We start from the raw sequence: 22776 nt of genomic DNA, 5'->3' as shown, positions 1-22776 counted from the left end.
TTCAGTCGTTTCAGCCAGAGCGTGTCTGTAGATCTTTCTTGACTCCAAAACCCCATCTTGGCGATCCGCCTTGATCAGATTGAAGTTATAGAAAGCCACAGAATGGCAGTTTTGATTTCTAATCAGCTGGAGCGCAGCACGTGGTTAAGCGGTGTTTCATGACAAAGCGCAGGAAATTTGTCGCGAGAATACGTTGCATGGACGTGAAATAACTCAACGGATCGAGCTGGGTAGCACCGCTAGAGGAAGCGTCAGGCCATGGACATACGAAACGAGCAAGGAACGCTGTAGCGGCGCTGTAGTCGCACAATTTGGAATCCAAGCGCGTACTACTATTGCGTATTGACCTGTGATTACTATCATGGTTCGCGTAGTGATCACCACCCTCAGTTTCTGTGGTCGCCTTGTTTGGTTCATAAATGAAATAGCCCTGAATGTTTGTGGCACTATGTGTTTTAACTAGCAAGGTATTTTGTTAGATAAAACTAAGAATACTACGTCAGACAGCAAAACAAGAAGCCCAGGGAAACAATTGTGCCCTCTCTACAAGGTGATTGTGTGCACGTGGTACATCTTATATAAACGTGGCTGCAAGTTGCGAAAGCGCATTGGTATGCAATTAAAAGGAATGTCGGCTTCTACATGCCAAAACCACGGCTTGATTATGAGGTACGCCGTAGTGGGGGACTCCGGAATAATTTGGATCACCTGGGGTTCAGTAACGTGCAGCTATATCTAAATACACGGGTGTTTTCGCATTTCGCCTTCATCGAAATGCAGCCGCCGTGGCCGGGATTTCAAGCCCACCGGCCTCGTGCTCCGCAGTTCAACACCACAGCCACTAAGCAACCACAGCGGGTCATTGGCATCGAAGAACCGCCGCGTTCGACACCCCGAGAGACGTCTACTCCTGGTGTCGTTTACGCAGAGAGACCTTTATATGCTTCACTTCGTAGGCAGGTACAGGACGGCAACTTATCTTTTGAGCTGAGGACGTTGAGACTACCCCAGGACCAGACAAGAGAGGCCAGTTAATAACTTGAGTTTAAGGTTTCGTGCATTCAAACAAGAAATTTCAGAAGGATGAACCAAGTAGACTGAATGATAGGCAAACAAGTGATGTCGCATCTGGAGAGACTACCCGATGGGATTGAGAGACTGCGGGAAGGTGTAACTGCTGTAAGCTCAGGCCTAAACGATATAAAAGCTGACCTCAAATGCTCCGACGTCTCCACTATAGGCTCGGTGCTAGAAGAGGTGAAAACGCATATCAAGAGTTCCGACTCAAAGCAACTAGAACCAGATAACATCGTTGTTGGCGACTTAAATAACCGGTTAAGGTGAAATAATCTTATATCTAAAGGCGTTCCGGAACACTCGAATGAAAAATAGAATGAGATGGAAAAACGTATAAGTGAATTTGTTTCAAGTCACCTTGGTATTTAAGTAGGGAAGATAGAAGGCGTGCACATAATAGGCAATAAAAACCTGAGGAGAATCGTCCCATTGTTGCAAAGTTTAATGACGAGCAACATTCTGCAAAATGCGCTCAAGCTCAATAAATTACACATCCAAGTATAGCAATGATGCGCTTCTCCAAGCAGGTACATATCATATGCTAGATGAAATCATCATCGCCCATGTTCAGATCAAATCAACAGGCTCAGAAACACGTCGCAGGGAGTACAGATTCTAAAAAGCCTGGGGCACTCCGCGTGATCAGACCCCTTCCCATCAAGGGTCCAACCTCCTCGACGAAGCGCGTTGCTTCGCAACATGGATCCGAATAAAAACCAAGAACGGAGGAAGCAGAGAACCGAGTTCATCGAAAAGCTTATCACGAGAACACTGCCACAATAAGCAATCTAGTATGTAGACGCGGGTGCCTGTGTCCATCGTGCTAGCATCGCCGTCCTGGATCGTGACCGAAATCTCGTAGTTGTTCCTACAGAGATTATATCCGCTGTGGCGACGCCGGTTACTTGAACCTCGACCGACGTTACCACTGGGCAGCGTGGCGCTCTCGGCACGCCGCAGGCGCCCGAGAAACAATCACTACGTGGCGCCAGCCAGACCGGGAACCACATTGGAGCCCCTAACTACGCTGTCTGTCATAGCCCGAATGGCACCTAATAGGAATCAAGGGTAATCTATCAACATCACCACGATGCTCTGCGCCAACGTTGCCATAAATTTACCAGCCTCATAAGAACACACGCTCAAGTGCACGTCAGAGTACTGCACAGCAGCGTACCCGAAGCGCAGAGCGGCTCAACGTTCTAGCTGGTTTCGGACCAGTCGAAGTCGTCGATCTTGCGACATTGACGCACTTCATTCCAAGTGGGTACGCCTTGGAAACTCCCCGGCTACAATTCGTAAATAGGCACATGGACCGTAAAACAATTAATTAATAAGTTCATTACTGATTTACTGTTAATTAGTTGAATATGTGTTTCGAGTTCTCGTGCAAGTAATGTCCGCCTTTTCGAATATCCCCGCTTAAGGACTAGAATTATGTCATCTACAACAGGTGATCTTTAAAATTTCAGTAAAACCTAAAAGTGATCACCCCGTATAGTACGAAGCCGAGGTTGGGGGTGGTGGTATCCAAGTGGCGCCCGACGCCGTTCTGTAAACATGCGAATGAGGCCTCGCATTACGAAGCGAACTGTGGCTCAAGATCAACAGTTCGTAAAAATGCCAGACGAATTTCGGATGTTGTAAAACTTCCCCAGCGTACGTTTGCGTTCACCGCATGACGAAGGTCTCTCCCAGTGATCTCTGTATAATTGCCCCTGACCTGCGCTAGCTGATTTCAAGTTATGCCTGCAGATTTCCTGATTTGATTGCCCCGCATAATTTTCTGCCGTCCTTGACAGCGCTTCCTTTCCTCTAGCACCCAATCTGCATGTCTAATGGACCACTGACTAACTGCCCTATGAATCACGCGGCCTACCCAGCTCCTATTTTTACTTTTAATTTCAACTACGACGATAAATAACCCCGTTTGCTCTCTGATCCACACCACTCGCTTCCTCTCTATTAGCGTTACACCTAGCATTTCTCGTTTCATCTCTTATTTGAGCAGTCCTTAACTTATTGTCAAGCTTCATTGTTAACCTTCAAGTTTCTGCCCCATATGATAGCATTTGAAGAACGGAATGATTGTACACTTTTTAACGATAGCGGTGAGCTCCCGGTCACGATTTGGTAATGCCGGTCGTAATCTTTCCAAATCTCATAGCCTGAATACTTCCAAGCACGCAATGAATTGGGGATATTGTGCCTCCTTGCCTGTACGTTTTCTCGATAAGTATTTTTCCACTTTTCTTGCGGGTAATTAAAGCAAGTGAAGCCGGGACTATCACTGAGGCAGAGTCGAAGCCTGAGAACTTGCGGCTACGTACGCTGTAGCTGAACGTAAAAATGGAAGTTACACATAAATGAAAGAATGACTGAGTAGCCAGCCTCATGCGGCAAGCATCACGGCCTTGATGTGAAATTCGTTCACTCCTTCATTACAGTCCACACGATATGCACTTGCATCGCTAGTTATGCACAAATGTCGTGGCTTCATCGAAACGCACTTAATTAGGTCATCGAACAGTGCGCCGCCGGGAGAGCAGACAGGACAGCATAATTCGAGCGACACGAATGCTGATCTTGCTGATACGACGCGTTTTAGTGACCGCGCTTAGCTTCGTGCACGCTTCACATCGTTAACTGCGCGTTACCAGGCCACTGTGGCCGGCTCTTTCATGCCCTCATGCTGACCTGACCACTGTGCAGCAGGCGCGAAGCACCAGAAGACTGTCGCCGGCTGGAAGAAAATTCTTGTGCTGAGTTCACAAACGCCTATGAAGAGTTTCTTAAGCGAGAAGATGAACCTATAAAAAGAACATCGCACGAAGTGACTGAAAGACGTGTGTGACGTCATTTCACCCAGGACTGATGCTAGTCTGGGGTTTAGAACACGCATCTTCTTCCAATTCTAAGACGACAATGGCTGTCGTCTGCTGTCGCACTTATTTGTCGTCTGGTCTTTCCATGGCATGTTGCCTGTTACTGGCCTTTGTGCATGCAAAACAAAAACTTAGAGGCGTCTTTATGAGCGTTATGCTGCGCGCTTTTTTACCAAGAGCGAATTGTCTCTAGTGATATTCGTCAGTGTGGTTACATAAATATAAATCTGCGTGCGTACGTGCGTGTGTGAGTGCATTTTATTTCACAGAATCAGACTTGTTTAGGCAGTCCACATGATTTTCGTATCAATGGTGTTACGTGATTTTATTCGCCATTTCTTTTTTCATATGTCATCGTATTGACATCCCGCTTCATGTAATAGACAGAATTGCCATCCGTCGTACGCAAAACCGTGGCCAAAGACACTACGTCGCTTCAATTTAGTGCTGAATTGAAACTATGAGCGATATAAAAGAAGGCTGAGGCTCACAGCACGGAATACAACAGCGAATTGTACAACAGCAACAAGTTTTGATAATTAATACCGTTTAGGTGTTTTTTTATTATTTTTTTATCGCATGGTAAATTATAGCCTCAAAGCGTTGCAAAAATAATCATGAGCAAGAGAAAGTTCAAACTAGAAAAAAAAAGATATGATAGAAGTGCTCAAAACAGATCAGTGACAAACTTGACGATTGCCAGGGATGGACACCACTTGTATTTGCTAACAGCCAATACAGTGTCATGACAAGCATGAAAATTCAGGCTATTGCACGCATACAGAAACACAGCCTATCAGACATTCAGCAGAAGTTTCGCCCGTACAGCATTAATGTTACTGCCTTCCACAGCAGCGCACACTGAATGCAGTTAAGCACTGAAACAGCTCAACGTACTTTGAGAACACAAATCATAGCGCGCCGCAAAGACATAAGCACGCGCCATCCTCCGCTATGAGTTCTGGCCTCTGGTCTATCAGCCACAACAGCGCGTTCCAACGCTTACCCACGTCCGCTCGAGCGGCGCAGACATAATTATTTTAATTATGTCTGCGCTTATGTCTGTCTTAGTAGTAAGTACTGACGATGCCACCCGCATAGGCGGCGAAACGTCTATGTTTTTGTTATTTTTTGTTAAGTAAAGCCAGTGAAAACAACACTTTGAAGCATAATTATTTTCGTAAGACTGTTACACCCATGTCGTGGAAATTTATTCTTAAGTCGTCATCTGCGACGGCTGTTAAGGTTTTGCGAATCGGCTTACCCTTACTATTGGGGAAAGTACTGTAGTTCGCACCTATGCTAACATTTACATATACGCATTTTTTAGACCACAGTGCTCGTCTTCGCAGCGACGGGCGTCGCAAGCTTGCTGATCTTACCAACAGCTTTAGCTTTGAGAATGCGCGCTTTTCGTAAGATTTTTCTTACGCCAGAATTTGCTCGTAAGTTCGCTTAGTAAATTCCGCCTCAGATCTATAGCATAGCTCTACTTGCCCTCCCAGCTGCCCCCACTGTTCGGGAAACCCAATGGACCGCACGTCCTTTAGGAATGTCGCGCCATCCACCCCCACCTCAACCAACTTGCCCATGACAGCTGCGAACCCTCCTTGGCTGGCTCAGGCAACATCTACAGAAGACCAGCGGCATCTCGTGGCACACATCCAGCGAACGCTGTGCCTGTGCCAGGAAAACGCACTGAAGCAAAGTGTTGCGTTTCTTGTGACAAATAACATCGTCGTCATTATCATCATCATCATCATATCATCATCACCACCACCACCACCACCACCACAACAACAACAACGATAATAATAATATTAATAATAATTACGAGCCTAGCTTATGAGAAAAACCTTTGAGGTTTCATGCTTTCGGAACGAAAACCTAACGAGAAATACATATGACCGCTGGATAAACGTTCGCTCGTAACCAAGCTTTCTACATTCAACAGCTCAAGCAATAAGGTGGTACCACTTCTGAGACGTGAGACGCCTCCCGCAGGTGAATGACCAGAGCAGCAGAGTAAAAGTAGATCCTTATCTCTAAATGTATCTCATTACAGAATCGCTTTCCAAAACAAAACCAGCTATATGTTCATTTATCGAGGGCTGTTGTGCCGACATCATGCTCGGCACAGAAACCTGGCTGTACCATGATGTGGCTGACTGAATCGTCACTGTCTAGCAATTTCATCGTCCATATAAAAACGAGGATGGCTTCACGTGGCCATGGCGTATTAGTTGGTCTAAGAAATCATCAACAGGCTCCTGTCATAGGGATGGACCCCGAAATAGAAATTGTATGGATCGCGCTAGAGTTATTGTCTTTTGTAACCTGTGTCGTCGGAGTGTGTAGTCGTCCGCCCCAAATCACGCGCAGATTTCAGCGAAGACCTAAGTGAATCACTTAGCTTCATACATTGCAAGTACCCCGGGTTGCCACTATGTTTTTTTTGGGGGGGGGGGGGCGATTCTAATCAAGCTGTCATTAAGTAATGGACCTGCGCACCCGAAGGCGGTACAAGAAGGATCGGCTGTCAGCAATTTCTGCATAGGCTTTCTTTGTTTAACTTGGTTTCTCTACTGTCACGTGGTGATGCTATGTTACATCGTGTGCTGACCACAAAGACGGATCATGCGTTTGTTCATGTTTTAGACTGTATGAGTGATTACGACATTCTCTGTTACGAATATACTTTCGAACACAAAAAGGCAGAAAAGCCAAAGAAAGTGTTCCGTGACCACACGATATTTTAATAATAGAACTGCCATTCTTTTCTATGAAATTTCTGTGCACTTTGTTGATTTGCAACGCTAATGAAAACTGGCTTCTTGTTCAGAAACAACGCACTGCTAATAACAAAAGTAGGTCCATAAAAATAGAAGTAACATTGTCCACCCAATGCGCGTGGTTCAACCCGAATGCGAAATGTTGCATCAATCAGAAAAGAAAAAAGAAAACGACCTTACACAAAGGCAAAACAGTCGTCACGTGACGATAAATGGGCACGTTGTTGCGAGTCATAAATTATGCAAAAGTGAAATCGAAGCAGCCAAAGATAATTTTTTAACAACAATAAAGCAACACTGCTTAAAGGGAATAACAATATTCTGGAAGGTAATGCACCCCAAGCCGTCTTTGTCATCCTGAGTATCGTATCAAAGAACGGTGTGCTCCTTTCACCATAAGAGGTTGCAACAGAAATAAATGGATTATTTTGTTTCGTGCTCACATAAGACAACCTCATACCCCCGGACATGGTTTCGAGACGCTTAACTCAGCCATGTACAATTTAATTATAACCCACCAAGGTATACAACCCGCTATCGACAGGCTCCCTAATGTCTCGGCACCTGGCCCAGATGGTATCTGCACAAAACCGCTTAATAATATAAGGCCTGTAATTTCTTGTATTATAGAAACGATTTTCCAGCAATCGATTGATATCGAAGGTGTACCAGACTCCACAAAAATCGCTCACGTTACTCTCATCTTCAGATCAAGCGACCCCGCTATGCTTTCTGTATTTACAGGTCAATCTCACTAATGGGCATCCCATGCAAAGTTCTAGAGGACATCATATAATTCGCAATATTGAAATACCTAGTAAGTAACAGTTTTTTTTATCAAACCAGCATGGCTTCCAGCGCCGCCATTCATGTGAAATTGAATTATTTCAACTGATAACTGATATTCATCAAGCCATTGATAATAAAAGTTGATATTATAGTTATCAAATTTGCAAAAGCCTTCGACAAGGTTTCCCATAACCGACTAACCATGAAGCTTGCCGCCTTAAATATTAACAGTAAGGTTTGGAAATCAATTTCCAGTTTTTTGTCCAATCCATCATTCTGTATTTGTGAATAACACTTTATAGTAGCCATAAACTTTTTGCATATATGTACATAACCCTAGTTCGCCCGGAAATGTAGTATGCCTCTCTTATTTGGAATTGTATAGTCAGGCATACCTAATTAACAAACTTGAGGCCATCCGAAATGAAGCAGCCCACTTGATCGCAGGAAAATGTTCATGCTTGTATAATGGCACTGACACCGAAGCCTCATAGAAACTGCCCGCACTCTACAAACGAAGGCTTATCGCACTACACTCCCACTTCCACAGGGTGACTAATTGTGAATCATCCTTTTCAGCATGCGCTATCAAACTCGCCCATCGTATTTTTCTGCACATATATCATGCGTTCAAAGTCCAGCCCCTGTTCACTCGCCGTAGCTCGCTTTGCGATTCAGCACTGTTTCTTGGGGCTTACCATTGAAACGAACTGCCGAGCGACTTTGCGACTGTGCCTGATTACGACTAAAGCCTGTTTCACATGATGCGATTTTCATCGCACCGAAAGTGCGATTTCTGTCGTTTGGGACGAAAATCGTAGTCGCAGTGCCAACCCTCCGATATTAGGCTGCGATTTTACGTCGAAATTGCGCGGAAAGCTATTTCGCCGGTTTCTTTTGGGAAATGGCGTCTCGCTCAACGAGTGCAATGCGCCGAGACGTTGATTGTCGATTTCGGTACGTACGCGAAGGGAGAATAAAAAGCTTGTACTGCAGATTCAATTCTCTCATTTTTATGCGTTCGTTGACACGCTACGCAGCCAATGAAGTGCATTTTGTTTGATTCGTACACCTTTGCGAGTTGCCACGAGATGGCATGGCCTTTTGGGGTCTTCACGATTTTCTTTTGTTGAATAGCATACAAAAATTGGGCGTGCGGAACAGCTTAAATAATTTCAACCTCGGCAAGGGCAAATGACAAGACATCAAAGTACCAGAAATGTCAACGTTGTGCTGAACGCGGTATCGCTCAGCTGCACTTTTTCTAGTCGGTTTTCAAGCGTGAATTTCTCGATACATCTAGAAAGGTTATCTTACCTCACTTACTCATTAAATTTGACAGAGCTAATGTGTAGGCTAGCGTAATGAATTTTCTACGATAGCATTAACTCTGCGACTTGAATAACCAGCGTCGTTGATTATTTTCGAATATTTCATGCCCGTTAAGTTGCATCTCTTCTATGGAGAATATTTTTTTCTTGCACAGAAACCAATAAACATTGAATATGCTGCGGACTTTGTATCCTTAGTGCAGCTGTATTAACATTTGCTTTGAACGGTAATTAACTCTGCAGTTAATGGTGGCTATAGCATTCTGCTGCTAACACAAGGCGAGGGGTTGAATTGCCAGCCATGGCAGTCGCATTTCGATGGGAGCCATAGGTAAAAGAAAGCTCTTGCACTTAGATTTAGTTCACCATCATTTATTGAACCCTTAAATTTCCAAATACTATGGCACAGGGGGGCATGCTTTTGCAAAATCTAACACCAATCGAAAGCAAAGGGCACAGTTGTAAAACAAACATCTTTTCTGATACTTCAAATGTGTAAGAATTCATTGCATCAATATGTATTGTTCAACAGCAGTGCACAAATAATCATGATCAGGCATTGCAAGTACTCAGTGAGGAAGCTGGTTCTACAGGTGTGTAAATGTCAAGACATGAATGCTCATACGACATCGTGCACACAGCACAAAGAAAACCTTTTTCAAGAGTTGTTCCTTCTGGCATATATGAGTGGGCCATAAGTAGCCGAAACTTTATTACAGGGCATTGTGTAATACTGCTTATGAAAGAATGAACAGAGTGAAGAGGCTTTTAGTAGCAGTACCTCATATTACTCTAATAAGAGGAACGATGAGCAAAAACATTTCTGGTAGAGCGCTTAAGTTCAACAGTAACTTTTTGAAAGACCGAATATTCCAGGTGAGATTTGGAGGTACATCTCGCCCCCCCCCCCCCCCACGCCAACAACACAGTCATACTACACGGAGTACTGCAGTCTATGGGAAAGCTATCTTATACAGAAATCAAGAATGATGCAACAAGCTTTAGATAACACTGCCGACTTTTTTGGCCAGTCTGGCCTCTCGCTTTTTGATAAGTCAGCTTACATCTACGTCGGAAAAAAGACTAGAATCAAGAACGACCAAAGATTGCACATTGTGCAACATATAGCTGGACAAATGTACCCACAAGTCAACATCCACAAATCCTCAGCTAGTGTAAAACCAAGACGGCAGAGCCAGCATGAGGGTGAAACAATTATGCCATGCCTGGGGCTCAAATTCTACACCTAGCGAAAAGAATAATCTCGAAATCATGGGGGGATGGACGAGCGGATATTATGGAAAATCGCAGATGCTGTGCTTGTGTAGAAGGTATTGCACGGTATGAATTACCAGTAGAGCACAAAAAAGACAACTCATCAAATACAGGCACCGGGTAATAACAGGTCTTTCCAACTTTATTATGCTTGAAGACCTCTGTGATACAGAGCAAACGAACGAGCAGCTAGACAGAGTAGAGTTGCAGCCTGCAGCACAAATTCTTTACCTCAAGAGCTCAGAACCTGGTCCCAAGATACTATGCCAGCTAGCACCAGCTAGCAAACAATTAGGCCAGGAGACTATATGCAACTGCCAAACGCACAGAGGAGGTTGCTAATTATGAAGATGCAAAAAACCATCAGGCACATATAGGCAATATCAGTGTAGAGTAGTATGACCCTACATAATATTAAACACCACACAAGTGAGTACCATTCCAGGCCATCCTACACCTAGAAAAGCTTAACTAAAAGCACTCAAATAAGCACTTGAAGTGCAAATTTGCAGACTACAACACCCTGCACACCTGCATGGATTCACCAGAAACTGTCTGGGCACGCAAATCAGGAGATTGATGCGTGACTGGAGACTAACGATGCCTCCACCCAAGAACACACACACACACACAGACACACACACACACACAGACACACACACAGACACACACACACACACACACACACACACACACACACACACACACACACAGACACACACGCGCGCGAGCGCACGCACGCACACGCACACACACACACGCACGCACGCACGCACGCACGCACACACACGCACACACGCACACACACACGCACACACGCACACACGCACACACGCACACACACACGCACGCACACACACACGCACGCACGCACGCACACACACGCACGCACGCACGCACGCACACGCCCGCACGCACACACACGCACAAATGTTGCAAGGGTGCATAGCGTGAAGCAATATCAACAGAATGACACTAGAGACGGATGAGGTCTAACTTCCAACTAAGGTTTATTGTAAAAGTATGGCGATTTATACAGTTTACCAGAAAAAAAGACAGCTTTGAAGGCTAGATAAAAATTGGTGCTTGATGCAACCAAACATCAATAAAAACGCTACAGAAAGAAAAATACAGAAAAATTCCAAGTACCGGAAAAAAATTATTGCAGTCGCCAATCGTGCATGCCAGCCCCTTTCAAGAAACGCTGTTCTTATTCCAATAGACAGACTGACAGCTTGCTTATGCAAGCACACTCTTTCAGTTTCATGATATTGGAAAAAAAACTTGGGTTTCTTGGAAGGTAGCCGCATGCGCACTTGGTGATCACAATGTTTTTTACCTGGACTTGTAGATTTATTTTTATTTTCTCTCTTTCATGTTTTTGATTATGTTTGGTTTCATCAAGCACTAGTTTTTATCAGGATTTCTTGCTGTACTACTTCCTGGTAACCTTTATAAATCACTGCACTTTCACAATAAATATTTTAATTAGAAGTTAGCATACCTTATTCTTACTGCTTCACGATGCACGCTCTTGCAACATTGCCGAAATAAGAAATTATATAAGGTTCACAGAAGTACCATAAGGGCCATAAAAGTGACTTGTTGCAGTCTAAAAAAATAAAGTATAACCTGGCTGCAAACGGCACCAGAGAACAGATAGGACGAACAAGAAAACCGAGATGATCTAACAACCGCAAGTTCAATGTACACGCCGAGTAAATGCTGGCTGAGAAGCAATAAACTGCACATACACAAAAAGGAGAAGCAAAAATTAATGTGCTTTTTCTGACAGGAAATGAATCCATTTCTAGCGGAGGCCATGCTTACAAGATTCTCCCAGTGTTTTTAGACCTACAGCTTCCATAATTTCTCTAGGCAGCCGATGTGCACAGAATGCTAGCTTCTTCCTCTATAATGCACGCTCAGATGTCGAGAGAGCATTGTAGAGGAAGAAGCTAGCATTCTGTGGAGATCGGCTGCCTAGAGAAGTTATAGAAGCTGTAAAGGCAATGACACTGGAATAATCTTGTATCAGCATGGCCTCTGTTATACTTTCAGAGATGGATGCGTTTCCTGTTGGGATCTGCATGAACGCACATCAGTTTTTGCTACTCCTTTTTGTGTAACTTAGGTTTATTGCTTGTCAACCAGCATTTATTCGGCTAGTTCAATAAATTTTCATTCGTTAGTGCGTCTTACGATCGTCTTGGTCTCTGGCAGAAATGTTTTCATTCTTTTTACAGCGAAGCTGTACATGCCTAGGCGAAACACTCGTGGTCCGACCACAAAAACCTTACTGCAGGGGTATGAGCCATTTTTTAGGGGGGTATGAGCCATTACATTCGTCTTACGTGACGGACAGACAAACTTCTCGTTGGGTAGGCATAGAAAGGCTTATCCCTTTAAAACATATGCATTTGTCTACGTATTATTGCAGGGAAGGGACACAGAGGGGGGCGGGGTTAACACAAGACCATGATGACATAATTATCTCGCAGCAAAGGTGTGGCGGGCCATTGGCTACTCCGATAGTGAGGTCGTTTCTCTATCGCAGCAGAGTGCGCGTGCAGCAGTCCCTCTCCGACCTTGCAATAGGTTTTAAAATGTGTCCCTGCATTTAATTAAATTAAATGTGCAGCCAAGGTGTGTCACTTGGTAACTACAATACATAACCGAGTCATAATGGATGGATGGAGTAACTTTATAGAAAGGTCCTGCGAGCTACGGGGCGCAAGCTCCCATAGAGCAGGCTACTCCCACGTTTGGACCGGGAGTTGTAACTCCCTGGCCGCATCGTGGGCTCGCTGGACGGCCCAGAGCTGCTCCGCTTCAACCGAGTCATAAATAATATGATTAACGCATTACGGTACACAAATGCGTAAGATAATTCAGAAAGACTTTGATGGAGCCACTGGATTAACACAATGCACCACTCATGCACCCTCCATGATGGTGATATTGCGAAGCGTGATGTGTGGCATTCCAAAAAACAATGTGATAAACCCAAGCCAAACGTGTGCGTAACCTCATTAAGAAGCACAGACATAACGAATAATATAGAAAGACTTTAATAAACCGTCAGAATTAACAAAGTGATAAACACCGGGGCCGCATATTTCAGCTTCGCTGGTTTATCATCTGTACAGGGTGCACGGGCGGTAATTTTTTCTGTTATTGCTTGTTAAGCATTGTGTAATGTTGTGCCAGTAAAACACGTTGTTAGGCTAGAGGGTGCATTGTATTGGTGCTGTTTTTTTTGTTGATTTTTTTTCTTAATGTTGTGCCCTTCTTCCTGTTGTAACTACTTTTTTATTCCCCCTCGCCTAATACTCCAACCTTGCAGCCTGAGAGGCATATAAATAAATAAGTACATAAGCACATGTCATTCATTCATCTGCATAAACCTCGCACCATCCCTTCCTCAACAAACGTCACGGTGTTGATGTTTCGCAGTGTGCATCTACATTAACTACCATTTGCATTTTGGTATAGTTTGTGAACAGTGTAGTGCATAGAGATTACATGACATTAATGCTGTGACCTATGCGGTGCATAAACAAACCTTGCAAAAGATGCCATGTTCGATTGTTGAAAATAAGACCAATTGTATATACAGCAGTTATTTTAACAACATTTAATTGAACACTTGACAAAAACTTCACTTCTCATAGATTCCAACACGTGCACTGCATCTGCAGTTTTTTTCTTTTGCTTATTAATGTGGTCGTTATGGATGGCCACATCTAGTAGATTTGAAAACAAAGTTCAATAAATTAGTTTGTTGCAACATATTTTTCAAAATGCGTACATCACTGCAATTGCAGCACCAGAATTTGATACAAACACGCACACTACAAACACGCAAGCGGGTAATTAAAGCAATGCAACTAAATGCGTCCCGTATACAATCGCCTTAATCTTAATTTTATGCAACGTTTAATCTAGTGCACCGTTTACGCACTGCACAGGTCGCAACTTTAATATTTTATCATGCCATGATTGTGCACCACCGTTAACAACCTACGCATTTCTAAATGCAGACACCAGTGCAGGTGAACGCACAGTGTGAGACGTAGACGCAGCGATATCACGATGGCGAAAGCGATGTTTCATCTTTGTCGAGGGAAGAATTGCGAAGAGAAGAGTATGGCAGACAGAGAGGCACGAGATATGTACACTATGCATCCTTTCTCACTGTCCAGGTATGTAAGTACGTTTAAGGCTTATTTACCTCCTCTTTGACAGCAGCACATACTCTGAGGCCCGAGAATGAGGGTTATACGAACATAGGACATTTCAAAGAAACCGTCGAATAGCATGCGCTATTGCATTAATGCGCAAATTACATGTGCGCATCAGAGGCAGCGATGAGGCGGTATTACATGTACATGTTTTATGTCATGATTAAGTGTGTGACTGCGCGCAACAAAGGTGCGCTGGCTAGTACTGCTTTGTAGGTCAACATGCATTGCTTACATCTATAGGGTGTTCATTCGGAGTTTATCGAGTTTGATTTTAAGCTCCTGTGGCTGGACGGCCCTAAAAGGCGGACATGACTGCAAAAAGCATAATCAACTGAATACCAAAACTTCCATAATTAACTTTAATTAATTACTTTGTGCACATATTGCAATTTAGTAATGGTAGCCATTGAGTTCGCAAGGCACGCTCACTTGAATTCTGAGAATGACACCAGTTTCGACATATGCGTTCCTAAAATGTTAGAAAAAATATAATTATCCTGCAGTTAATTTTGAGGTCCAGTGCATAAAAAGGCGTTTTGGTAAAAAAAAGTGAGAGGAACAGTGCACCTTTACCGCAAGTTTCATTCACTGGCTTCAATCCGTAATTGCAATATGAGCTTTAAAGTGTTTGGTTCAAAAGTTGATTAGTGAAATGTGTTTTATTAATCATTTATCGATTTTGATTTCTTCTGCAAATACTGTCCGCCTCTTCGAATAATCAAGCTCAATAAGCACAATTATTCATTTATGCTTTACCCTATATTCCACGGGGTCTTTTAACATTACGTTAACGTAAAACAATACACCTGGTATAGGCCAATGTGCATTTAGTATGTATGTATTAAAAAATTAAATTATGGGGTTTTACGTGCCAAAACCACTTTCTGATTATGAGGCACGCCGTAGTGGAGGACTCCGGAAATTTTGACCACCTGGGGATCTTTAACGTGCAGCTAAATCTAAGTACACGGGTGTTTTCGCATTTCGCCCCCATCGAAATGCGGCCGCCGTGGCCGGGATTCGATCCCGCGACCTCGTGCTCAGCAGCCTAACACCATAGCCACTGAGAAACCACGGCGGGTTATGTATGTGTGTATGTATGTATGCATGTATGTATGCATGTATGTATGCATGTATGTATGCATGCATGCATGCATGCATGTATGCATGCATGTATGTATGCATGTATGCATGTATGCATGTATGCATGCATGCATGCATGCATGCATGCATGTATGTATGTATGTATGTATGTATGTATGTATGTATGTATGTATGTATGTATGTATGTATGTATGTATGTATGTATGTATGTATGTATTGTTCTGTTGCGGTGACGGTGAACAAGCAGTCTACCAAACCTGTCAGTCACGAATTGAGAGCTTCATTGGGCGAACACATGCCCAGGAAAACAAGCGACATTCATAGCACAGTGATAGCGGCGAGCACAGTGGTCGGTCGTCAAAACCTGACCTACGGGTCAAGTGCGTCAGCTATCGATACATGACTAATCGTACATTCCAGCGTAATCGCTTAGAGTCGCGTGAGTTGCAGAATGTACACCCTTATTCGTTTCGCGCACATGATCTGATTCGACAAGATACTTTCGCTACAGAGAGAGAGATGCAAATGAGGGAAAGGCAGGGAGGTTAACCAGAGTTAAAGCCTCTGGTTTGCTACCCTTCACTAGAGGAAGAGAAAGGAGTAGAATCGTTGACACCATTCGGGAATATTCCTATGCATGTAGGCGTATCTTGCGCCGAGCGATATCTTTGCAACGGTAGTTAGTCGATGAAAAACCATACCAAGGAAAAGACAAACAGTGTGCGCGGGTCGAGGCCCTCCTCTTAAATATAATCGCCCCGATGGTGCAAACACAACGTGAAAGCAAAAGACAAAAAAAAAGGGTACGCGCAGTAAAAGAAAATTAATGCGAGTAAGAAACAAAGTCCCAGAGTTCGTTAACGCGCGTAGAACGTCTTAAGGCACACAATGTGGACGGCTTCAGGTTGTGCGCGGCGCCACTTTGATTACGTAATGCCGTCGGGCATGACCTCATATAGCCCAATGCGCCATGACGCTGGAATATGATTATCTTGTATGATCCGCAGTGATGTCGCAGTAACTTTTCACTAAGTCCACGTCGGCGAATTGGTGTAGAAACCCAAACACGGTCGCCGGGCGTCGTCGAAGAGTGTAGCGTCTTGATGCACTGGCGGGCCAGTTGTCGGGCATCTTCGGCGCGCCAGAGGTAGGCGTCGGAATTCAGATTGTCTTCGACGCTGACGTTCAGCAGCATGGCTCCTAGCGTCGTCGAGCTTCAGCGGTACCGTCTGCGTTGTTTCTTGTACTGCCGCGTTGTAAGGGAAGGTTACGTACAAAAGGACAGCATCGCACGTCTTGTGTTCGACCTCGACGTACGTGTCCAACACGTACATCCGCCGTGGTTGCCTATTGGCTTTGGTGTTGCGCTGCTAAAGCACGAGGTCGCGGGATCAAATCCCGGCCACGGCAGCCACATTTCGATGTGGAAGAAATTCGAAAACCACCCATGCAGTTAGATTTAGGTTTACGTTAAAGAATCGCAGGCCGTCAACATTGATCCGGAGTCCCCCACTACAGCGTGCCACATAATCAGATCACGATTTTGGCAAGTAAAACCCCATAATTTTTTTTTCTTTTGCCTAATACGTCATCGATTGTTTTATTTAGCCGCTCCGTAAGGCCATTTGTCTGCGGGTGATCGGCGGTTGTCCTTCAGTGTCTTATCTGGCTGTATTGCAAGATGCCTTGAGTGAGTTATACTCCAAACGCGGTTTCTCTGTCGGTGAAGACTGCTGGGGCGCCGTGTCGTAGCAGGATGTTCTTGACGAGGAATTTCGACACTTCGGCCGCACTAAGTTTGAGTAGGGCTTTCTTTCCGGCATAAGGGGTAAAAGTAGCTGGTAGCCAAGACGATACACTTATTCCCAGACGTTGACGTCGCGAAGGGTCCCAATAAGTCCATCCCGATCTGCTGGAACGGTCGGCAAGGAGGTTCAATAGGCTGTAGAAATCTCGCTGGCCTCGTTGGTGGTGTCATGCATCGTTCACAGTCTCAGCATGTATTGACGTAATGGTCGACGTCGGCGGTCAGGCATGGCCAGTAATACTTTCCTTATATTCTCGCGAGCGTACGGGCGAAACCGAGTTACCCAGCTGTCGTATCATCATGCTGGACGTGCAGAACCTCTGGCCGCAGATCTGAGGGCACAACAAGAAGGTAGCTTGCGCGAACTTGTGAAAAATTCTACCTTACGAGGACGTTGTTTTGCAACAAGAAAAAAAAAAGAACGAGTGCAATCAGCGTTTGAATACCGTAAGGACCAGGTCGGTTTTGCTTTCCGAATATGTTACTTAGTTCCGAGTCCGCTCGTTGATGCTGGGCGAAGTCTGCGCTTGTTGTTCCCAGAAAGGTGGCGTCGTCCTGTTCGCCTTGCGGCGGCGGGTCAATGGGAGCGCGCGACACGCAGTAGGCATCAGAGTGCTTGCGTCCGCACTTGTAGATCACGGTGATGTCGAATTTCCTGAGCCTGAAGCTCCTCCATGCGAACCAAGCGATCACGTCGGCTACTATCCCCACCAATAGCACGTCTGTGACAGAAGCGGCAGCCATAGTACTAGCCATGCGAGGGGCACAGGGCAAGAGGCAATCTGCACATGGCCGCTATCTTGTACACGTTCAAAAAGCCGACGTTCGATTTCGCCTCACGCGACTGTCCAGGCTGCGCCGATATCGCGGACTAGGACAATCTAGTCCAATCGCGTGAGGCGAAATCGAACGTGTACAAGATAGCGGCCCATGTTTCGCGGATTCGCAAGAAGTTTGCCGACTGTTTCTCAGGGGCGTCCTCCCTAGAGCGTCCTAAGCATACTAAGAACCAGCCTTCGAGTAGACCATGTCATGACATGGTGTCCCGCTCACAAGGTGTACAGGGAGACGAATGGGCGGACCACCTGGCTCGAGAACTAATTTTCCGAGCCGCGGACACAGCAACGCGGGAGGAATGCGTCACACCTACGCTGTCGCGAGATATCCTCGACAGTCAAAGGCGCGCCAGACCGACAATGGCGCCACCGCACCTTAAACTTACGCGGTGGCAATCCAGGGACTGGAGACGCCTACAAACGAACACATGCCCCAACATACACACACTCAGCAAAATACACCCGTCCCAATACGATGACTGCTGTCCTTGGTGCGGCGACACACCAAGCCTCAAACATATCACTTGGCATTGAAAACAAAGACAAAGCAGAGGGCAACTCACCCCTCGTGGCACGCGAAGAATTTGAAAGGTTGTGGGAGGCGCGACTCGACCGGCAGGACCTGGGAAGCCAGCAGGCAACCTTGGACCAGGCCGAACGAGCCGCTAGGCCAGTGGGGCCCTGGAATAGGGGCTTCACTCGCAAGAACCTCAGTCCGCTATTTAAATAAAATGTTTATTCGATTCCACCGTGCGAGGTGGCCTGAATGTTTCACAAGGCGTGGTGATCACGACTTTGAACGGTCTGCCGTATAAATAAATTGTCCTATAAGAAGATAGGCTCGCTTTAAAAGTTATTTAACATCTCGCACTTGCGGGGACTGCAAGTGAATCTGGGCATAGCACCAGCGGAATCGCACGCATTTGAAAAAAACTTTCCTCTAAAATCGTAACGTGACGCGTTCAAATCAACCTAATAGCGGCATGTGAAATAGCCTTTAGCACAGCTAGATACATCAATGCAATGTGCGCCTGTGCTGCACTTCCTGTGCTTACGCAGCTGCCCAGCGCATGGTCCCTTGAAGCAGCGTATTGCACTAAGACGATATGTGCATTATACCGGTGTAACACGTACACTTCTGATCACAATCGGGGCCTATCCGGATCGGATTTCTTGATCGCGATCAACAATGGTGGCTGCTACGCAGTACTGCTACGTCAGCCTGCGATCGCTATCAAGAGGCCTGATCGCAATTCACGGATCGCGATTGTCTAAATCCGGATCCCGCAAGATCGCGATCGCAAATGACCCTGTTGCAACACTCGATCCAGATCAGCCGCTATCGCGATTAGAAGTGTACGTGTGACAATACCGTAGTGGGCCATGGGAAGGCTCCGCGGTGAAGCAGTTTTTCCAGAAACGTACAGGTGGCGCTGCTGCGCCTTTCACCTGGGCACTTCATGCATGTATACGCGTCGGATGTCTACTCGCCCGGCTGGAAAAACGCGTTTCAAGACGCTCTACCGCGTTCTCTAATATACAGACAGAGATAAAGAGGGGAAGAAACCGAGTGGCTTCGGTTTCTTGTTCTTATTTTCTTGCGAGCACACAAGTTCAAGAAGTTTCATTGGTACATGCGAATCCAAGCACGCGCCGGTGGCACGACTGGCTTATCGGAACCTGCACCGAAAAGAAAACATTCAGCGTACACGCATGTTTAGTTCTGCAGAGAGCGCTTTATTTACACATAAAAAAAGCGGGCTCTAATCCATGCTGTAAAGGTGGTTGGACAGCGAAGCTGCAAACGACAACTAGAATGATTACCAATTGCGACGTAGGTTGAAATTATTCACGTGGCGACATTCACATGCACTTTTCCTAGTTATTACGTTTCGACGGCCTGCGACTTGGCTTGCGCCGCTACTTCGTGCACCTACAAAGAGTGAGCCAGAGAGAAGAGCAATTCGCCGCGCTTCGTATTCACTCTGCTTTTCCATTATACATGCGTGTCACAACACAAATTAGTTGCTAGGCGGGTTCTTCTTGCACGTACGAAAGTTTGGATACGTCACTCCCTGCTTCGTATACAACAGTCAAGCTACCGTCGCCGCGGCAGCTAACGCAACGGTAATCTTTACTGGGAAACGTATGCGGGGAGCGCATTGCATGTAGGCGTAGAAGTGTGTTATCATCAACTATGCACGTGGTTCGGATGATCGTTTTAAGCTCGTTCTTTATTGAAACGTATGCTGTTCTGTATGTTGCATGCGTGATCCCAGAGAATGTAAGCCCTGTTCGCTTCCCTTTGGTAAGTGATTGTAGCATCTGCCTTACGGAGGTATGAGCCATAGCTGATGATAGTTTTCTGTCGATGTTACGCCGTGAATAAATCCCGCAATCCTAGCCATAGACAACTTCGCTGTAAAACAGGACAAAAAAAGTCATGCAGCACCTGTTTTGCTTCTTCCATGGTGTGCGAGTGTGGTTCTGATATTAGCGTACGTCAAACATACGACCGGCAGACAACGTCGCCTTGTGAGCTTCCGGAGTTCATGAACACAGTCTTTTCGATCATGACAGCTTGAGATTGACTGTTGAAAGAGGGGTGAACATAAGCAGCACCGCTATATTTGGAAAATTTGTGAGCAGTCCACCGCTGTGTCGATTGAGGCCCGTTCCATAAGTCAAATGGAATGTACTGCAGGTCGATTGCCGGTCCATCCGTTTGAAGCTCATCAACTTGCAAGCAAGGTTTCTTAGACGAGCCACACACTGCAGGTTCTGCACACATCTTTCTTCCTTGGAGGTCTTTCGCGTGCTGGCACCTTCGACAGCTACTTGGGAACATAGAATGGTCGGTACTGCGCCCGGTGAAAGCGAGTTGAAAACGTGGTATCCGCACTGCCTTTCCGTGAATGACGTGAACATAGTCTTGAAATACAGCACTTTGAACTGTAGCTCCCACACAGCTCCAGGGGCTTATCAGCACGGTGAAAGTTCCGATTCCAAACACAGCACCTTTCGTCGTCCTCGGGAACATTAAAGTGCAACTCCGGCGTTTTTTTAACCATATTAGGATATTGTCATTTTCAAATGGTATTGACGGTCCTGTCACCCGTAGGGTGATTCAGTTTGCTTAGAACTTCATCAATAATTTAAAAAAATCAATAAATGAGATACCGAAACCGAAATGGGTATCTGCTTTGTGGGACGTCACGACGAGTGAATGACGTCAGGTTCTGCACTACCATAATGTAAACACGCAGAACGCGTATTAAACACGTGGTACACGTGGCGCTAACACCAAGAAAGCGAAGCTGATTATGTCTGCTGACGACACAGGGAGCTTTTACAGAGTTTCCGAACTAGACAGCGGTGATTTAAGCGACGATTTCAGCGAGAGTGGAGTGCAGACTCTGACGTCGCAAACCCAGGGTGGCCAGTGGAAAATCATGAGTCCGGAACGCAACCAACTTTTAAAATTCATTTTCAGGAAAACTAAACGACTTGCAGACATATAGCTTCACACAAATAAACAGAATGCAAAAGAGAACGTATATGCAAAATTTTATTAACAGCAGTGGGCGCCGAAAAATCGCCGGAGCTAAACAACTTCGACGCGTGCTTCCTGCCGCTGTACCAAGTTCTGCAACCGGGAGCGAAGCAGTAGTTCTTCCGACAAGGCTTCGGCATGTCATCTCATCGGTCAGAGAAAAAAACCGCACGCGAAATAACAAATGCGAGCACAAAACACAGGGCAACACAAATACGTGGACGAGTGCAGGCGACAGGCCAACGCGCGAGCGCGGCGGTGGCACGGTGGGCCCCAGGCGAAAGGCTCCGTAGCGCTTTGTTCCTGTGGGTGGGCAGCGCAACCCGGACGAAAGACAAGGGGGAGTACACGACACGAGCGCTGCTTGCCGTGTTCATCCATGGCACCGCCTCGCGGCCGCAGAGATTTTCCGCATTTTCTGCTTCACCCGCGCGCATTGCCCGCGCCTCCCCCTCGGCCCACTGTACCCCTACTCTAGTACACTATACCGGCATTAGGAAAGTTGTGTGCATAAATTAACGAGAGGCATAAGCAGAATGCAAACGAGATGCGCTGCGTTCCCACTCCTCTTGGTTCGCCTCCATTCGCGCACTTGCGTCATGGCGTTCCTTTTCCCTCTTCTAATTGGCACATTTATTTAATTGCAGGGCGCTAATAACTTATGATCCCTTCGATGATTTCATAAGCGATGGACACCAATTGCTGCCGTTTATGTGACTTCCTTCACGCCGGCTGTTCTTGAGCTGGAAGAAATGAACCCTACGCATTCCCAGTTTCATTTCACCCTGTTTGAGTGAATGTTTTGTTTCTAGAATTCACATCCCCTTTCCCCTCCCCCAGTACAGGGTAGCCAACCGGAGATAATCTCTGGTTAACCTCCCTGTCTTTCCTTTGCCTTTCTCTCTCTCTTCTAGAATTCACTTGCATGTATTTCTCTATGTAATCGAACGCATTGGCCTGTCACAATTTAGTATTGTTCCAACGCGATGGACATTGCACAGGGCACTTTTATGGCCTAGGCAGTTGGCATCGACGCGAACTGAAGCAGGACCATGCTGCACAAAGTGTAATCAAACGCGT

At 45.6% G+C, this 22776-nt stretch overlaps 2 long non-coding RNA genes across 2 annotated transcripts in view; one reads left to right on the top strand and one right to left on the bottom strand.

The window, feature by feature from the left end:
- Positions 1 to 22776, bottom strand: part of LOC135897720 (uncharacterized) — a 56256-nt gene that overhangs the window by 16378 nt on the left and 17102 nt on the right. The gene's annotated exons all lie outside the window — the stretch shown is intronic.
- LOC135897721 (uncharacterized) overlaps positions 14205 to 22776 on the top strand; it is a 54659-nt gene continuing 46087 nt past the window's right edge. Inside the window, exon 1 of the long non-coding RNA XR_010563127.1 lies at positions 14205 to 14354. This is a non-coding gene — a long non-coding RNA (uncharacterized lncRNA). The remainder of the gene's footprint in view (positions 14355 to 22776) is intronic.

This window comes from Dermacentor albipictus, chromosome 1 (genome assembly GCF_038994185.2).
Source record: "Dermacentor albipictus isolate Rhodes 1998 colony chromosome 1, USDA_Dalb.pri_finalv2, whole genome shotgun sequence".
In the NCBI taxonomy this organism is placed as follows: domain Eukaryota; kingdom Metazoa; phylum Arthropoda; class Arachnida; order Ixodida; family Ixodidae; genus Dermacentor; species Dermacentor albipictus.
The sequence above is the reverse complement of the archived record's forward strand: the minus strand, read 5'-3'. Positions and strand labels throughout refer to the sequence as shown.